Genomic DNA, 6,044 nt, shown 5'->3' on the forward strand with positions numbered 1-6,044 from the left:
TCAATACAGGCATTCTGAAGCTATACATAATCAAAACTTCTAAAGATCCTTTCTAGTCTTGAGGTATTTTATGGTCCTTTTATTACATTATCCTCAGCAAATTCTCTGTTCTTTCCTGGCATCAACACATGGATTACAATGATCTAAGACAACCTATTGTCATAACATCTTTCTATCACATCCCGTCACAAGCATTGTACCATCATGACCATTTCATCTCTGAATTTCTAAACTCACATGATAGCTTCTGATATTTTGCATTTCTATGTTAGCATAAAAGAAATATGCAATATAAATTGTAGTAAGACACTGTTAAAGTTGAACTGTCAGAAACTATTTTTATATTTTATTTTTACACTATATATTTTGTTATATATATTTACATGATGAAATATATTTTTCCACAAAAAGTTAAATTGCCTAAAATTTTTCTAGGTATAGATATAATATTATATAAAATAATACATATATATTTGCTTTGTCTAAGTTTTAGAGAAAAACATGGACTACTTTATATCCATAAAACTGATTACTATATGTGGATATAGTGTATAAAGCATGCAATATAGGATCTCCTCTTTTTGAAACAATTCTTCAGATCCTCCCAGGTTTGAAGGGAGGAAAGATGATTTGTTAAGTCACAATGTTATGGCCTCTTATTCCATTTTTCCTAACTGAATTTAGATTCCTGAAATGTGAAAGTAAAAGTATTCCTTAAATTAACAAGAGTTGTTAAATTGTATTTTTAAGTCACAAATATCTATCTAGAGGGAAAAGGTGTATAATTATTTAATAAGAGTAAACATATTTTAAGAGACTAAAACAGTAGAAAGTTACTATAATCATTCATAATTTCAAATACTAAGGTAGCATTATGTGCTATTTGCCCTTAAACATAATTAAAGACAGTTAAAGTCTCCTATCATTCAATTAACATAAGATGAGTATTTTACTCTATTCTTCATGGATAATGCATTTGTAGATCTGGACCTTAGAGATAATCTAGTCAAACCCCCAAAGTCATAAATTTTAGAGCAGGAAATGACATTAGAGTCATTTTACAGATGAGAAGAGATGCCCAGAAAGGTGAAATAACTTGTCTAAAATCAAACAGCTAGTCAGTGGACAAAACAGGATGAGGACTCAAGTTTCCTGATGGCATATCATGGCATACCAAAATATCAATATAACAAATCCTCTGTACTTTAGAGCAGAAGAATTTTAATTATTGAGCTCTTTCTCTAAAATATGTTTGTTACCATAGGTCTTTGAAGCAATTTATTGATTTACTAAAGATATAAGTGGGAGAATATATAAAGGTACATATACATCTTTGTACCTTAACATGTTCCTAACCTAATTAGATTATTAAACTTAATATGTTCCTAACCTAATTAGAGATCAAAATGTAGATTTCACACATGTTTTTAGAAAGGGATGAGGGCCTCTAGAATTATGTTTTCCAGTATGTTAGACAAAAATAAAAATCCATGGTGTTTTCCTTGTAGTTTTTTAAAAATTTTCCCTATGCCTATATTATTTTCAGAAGTTGGAATCATTCAATAGAATTTACCTATTCATTTAAAAAAAAATAAGCCTATGAATTAGGATTCCTGAATTCAGGGTCCAGACAACTAATTATTGCAGGATGGAAAAATGAACTTGTAATACTCTATAATATCAAATCTGATGTAACTCTAATATATAAAACATTTATTTAATGTATTTAAACAAGGCAAGAAAGATGTGAGAACATAATGACAATTTAGTTTCCATATCTGTACTTTAAAAGTTGCCAGTAATTTTAAACTATCAATAATCTGGAAATCTGTTAAATCACAATGATCAGGAACTCCAAATGAGAAAAATATATTTTAACACTTTGAATTCTACTTGCAAACATCAGAAGCTACAGGTTATGGAACTCTGCTATAATCTCTACCATATAACAATTTTAACTACTGCATCTTATTGATCACTTATAGATCCAGTGATGTAATGAGCCCACAAGCTCATTGGTGGATTATGGGATTTACAAATCTGAAAAAAGATAAAATCTTCTAGAAATAACAAAAAAGTAATAATAATATGACTAATATCATGTTTAACACTATCTAAATAGGCAAGAACAGAAGTAGATATTTGGAAATTCCAATTTGTTATTGTTTACTGACTGTTTGCCTTTTCAATTTCTGTGAATTTTATCCTCTATCTCCCTATCTCTGTCAGGTTATTAATGTATCTGTTTTCTGATATTTTAAGAATGTTACTTGTTAAAAGATAAATGACAGTTGTAATGAGCTACAAGCTCCTTGAAGAATTTAGACCATTAAAAAAAAAGAAATATTCAGTGTTATTCACCAGAGCTCTAGGGGCAGAGGTGCATTTCAAACTGTTCAATTTGTGAACCATAGTGGCAAAAGACAAACACAAATCAAAAAGGATTGCTGAAAGACATTTTTAGTGGATCCTCTTTTCCAGCCGAAATGTTTCTGTCCTATCTAGGTTACCAGTTTTTCCTTTGTTTTCTAATGAGGCATGTTAGAAAATTGTGTAGTCCTATGTAAGACAGGCTTAAATATGACATATATTCTAAATTTCATAAGTAGAGATTTCATTAATATTTTCAAAAGAGAAAGTAGAACTATTGAATTTGGGTCCCTCTGTGGATAGGTATAGGCTGAAATACTTTTTCTGGTTGTCTCTAGTGTTGTCTTTTTCTAGACACCATACAAGTTCTCAACATTATTCCTAAAAGTGACAACAAAGACTGGACTTTTATAGGTTGGTTTAGTTCTCCTGGAGGTCACTTCTAACACTGAAATTATATAATTTGGTAACCAATTAGCAGGAATTGGTGCCACTTTCAGGAAAGATGAACTTGGATGGTACCAGAGAAGGGCAAGCTTAGAGGTAATATATCTGGGAACCAGGATGTAACTCTGTTTTAACAGTTCTGAAGTGCTGACATAACCATTAAACTTAGTTCTGCTTGTACTTAGAGGGAAGTCAGGAAGACCTGGGTTTGAATCCTTCCTCAGACACTTACTAGCTTCTAGTTACATACTATTGTGTGTGACTCTGGGCCAATCACTTCCTGTTTTGTGGACTCATTGATTTTTACGGTAAAGGAATTAGACATTATCACCTCTGGGGTGCATTTGAGTTTTAAGTTTCCTCTTAAGATCTCATTGAAGTATCTAGGTCCAAGTGCTAAATTATCAAATAAGCATAAGGCATTTACTTTATATGTATTTATATGTGCATGGGCTATTAATGAATCACAACATTTACATTCATTTTCATTTAGTAGTAAGGGATAATGAATAAGGATAACAAATATTGATTAATAGTATGCTAAAAGGTTACTGTGGTCTTATTTTCCATGGTTGTTGAAACATGAGCTTCTGACCTGAAATTCAGAGTGAGACTTCTTATTAATTTAAAGCACAGACCACTGTTTCTCAAATCTGCTTCCACTTCAGTGAAAGTAAAGAAATGGTTAGGGAAAAGGAAGAAAGAGCTTTATAAGATTGTTACCAAAAAAATGGACCTTATGATTTTTACATCAAAATGGGAATCAAAGTTTCATACATTTTTAAAAGTATTTTTCTTCCAGTATAGCATCATCAAATCTTTCGATCAAATTCTATCCAGGTGGTATATCTCACAGTTTCTAAAGTATTAAGAAATGCTCATTTCAAGTAAAAAAAATAATTAAGTTATCATAGGAAAATATATCATTAATATTTCCTATAGGAACATATTCTTATTCTCAAAATGTTAGCTCACAAAATTCTAAAAACATATTTTTAAAATTATGGAATTTAAAAATACAAACTTAAATGGGTAAAGGACAACCTAATCATAGAAACAAAAAAAGCATATTTTTTATGCAGAGTTAACAAGAAATGGGAATTCTGTGTTTCTGGGTTAATAAGATCACATGATTGCCTCTAAGGTCCCATGACATCATTCATTAGCATCTCTTAATATCCATCTGTTTAATGCAACTATACCTAAATACTTAAAAGATGAAATAGTTAATAGTGAATAGTGAAATAATTCCATTCACTTGACCCTATCCAGATTAATATGATATCACTTATATTAGTATATATATATATATATATATATATATATACACATAATATTATATATATATATATACAAAGAGGGTTCTTTTTTAATGTTGCAACTAATGAATTATAAATATGTGTTAGCTAGCAAGTAAGTTCTGGTGTCCCTTAGCTTGTGACTATACAAGTGACATAAACATATCAAGAAATGGTAAGTATTGCTTTAGGTCACTTTCATAGTCTAAAGTTTGTATGTTCACATAAAAATTACCTCTTATTCATCGTTTTTTCATTTGTAAAACTTTTATAATAACTAACAGTGCATAAACAGAAATCAGAATGGCAAACCCTTAAAGATCAGAAGTATGTATCCTAGAAATTTTCTCTAGCATCTTGCTTTTTTTTTTCAGATGAGCTCATCTTTTAATTAAAGGCTTTGATCATAATGAAGAGCAAAAATTATCAGTATGAAATGGAAAGTCTAACCAAATTTCTGTGTTTTATTCATGAAAACACATAAAGTTGACTTGCTATCAGTAGATTCATTATACTGCTGTCCATAGAAGAGAAAACTCAAAGAGGAATGAGTGGAGGAGGGGATAAATGATCTTTTACCAAAAAAAAAAAAATTAAAAAAAATACTGCTCAAGTTCATGAGAATCTCCCATGATGTTGAAATGGCGTATACATATTGATTGACAAATGAAGAACTAAGAAAATGAATGCAATAAATATCCATTATCACTTTAGTGCTTGAGTATGTAACTCTATGCAAACACATACATACATGTGTGTGCATTTTACATACACACATAAGTACATATACATGCATGCATTTGTATATGTATATACATGCATATATCCATATTCCTTGAGTATTTAGTTCATACATATGTACCCTAAGAAAATGTAGGCAGCTAATTTTATATTCTATTTTAGTTAGCAAATTAAAATGAGGCTTCAAGTTCATAAGGGTGCCTCAAAAAATGAGTTCAAGTTCATAAGGAAGACTCAAGAGGAAACAGAAAGTAACTTACAATCTATTGTATACTATTCAGCACATTCAGTTTGTCAGTTGAGACATTATTGACTAAATGTAAATTACTTCTAAACAGGCTAACAAAAACTTTTGATGCTATATTCCTCAGGGAGAAACCCAATGGTTTTATCTTATGAAAACTGATTTAAGAGACAAGATTACAAAGACAAGCTGAAAGCCCCTACATGATTTAAATCAATAGTAATTTTTCAAATTTATACGTAAGGTTCCTATACAAGATGATTTATGATTGTATTAGTTGAATATGGAACAGATGGTTCTTTAAACATTTTAAAAACGGTCTTCTCAAATTATATATGTTCTTGTTGTAGGTTTTATTTTAAAATAATTTAAAGGCAGTATTTCACCTTTTCTCTCAAAAAAATATTTCAATATGATGAAAGCACAAATAATATGAGCTTCCTTAGAAATATGTGAGGTTATTAATGCTACTTAAGAAATGCTTCTATAGCAGTAATAGCCATTCCATATGAACCCAGTCAAGATTTTGATGTATGTTTTTCATTCATAGATACCAGATGATAATACTACCCATGAAATTCTTTGATTTTCTGACCATTTACAGAGGCTCTTGTAGGAATGATAAATTCTCTGGCTAGAAGTAATTTTTTTCTCTATCACAGTCATATCTCATAGCAAAGATGAGATTTTTCTGGAGAGGAGTTGAGCACATGAAATCTCACAAAACTGTATAACTATTATGAAAGTATTCTGAAAAGATTTGGTTGAGATAGTTTCAACCTTGTAACTTTTTCAATACCTAATAATATTGCTGGGAAGGAGACTGCTCAGAATTTCTCCACATGTGCCTTCCCAACCCAGAGAATTTGCTTTGCCTTTTAAGAAGAGTATAGATTCTGTGTGTGTGTGTGTGTGTGTGTGTGTGTGTGTGTGTGTGTGTGTGT

At 30.4% G+C, this 6,044-nt stretch overlaps 1 protein-coding gene across 8 annotated transcripts in view; it reads right to left on the bottom strand.

Moving 5' to 3' along the window:
• DMD (dystrophin) overlaps window positions 1–6,044 on the bottom strand; it is a 2,504,498-nt gene that overhangs the window by 1,593,513 nt on the left and 904,941 nt on the right. The gene's annotated exons all lie outside the window — the stretch shown is intronic.

This window comes from Petaurus breviceps, unplaced genomic scaffold (genome assembly GCF_028583685.1).
Source record: "Petaurus breviceps papuanus isolate PSGF00001 unplaced genomic scaffold, PetGlider_PUasm1.0 90603, whole genome shotgun sequence".
In the NCBI taxonomy this organism is placed as follows: domain Eukaryota; kingdom Metazoa; phylum Chordata; class Mammalia; order Diprotodontia; family Petauridae; genus Petaurus; species Petaurus breviceps.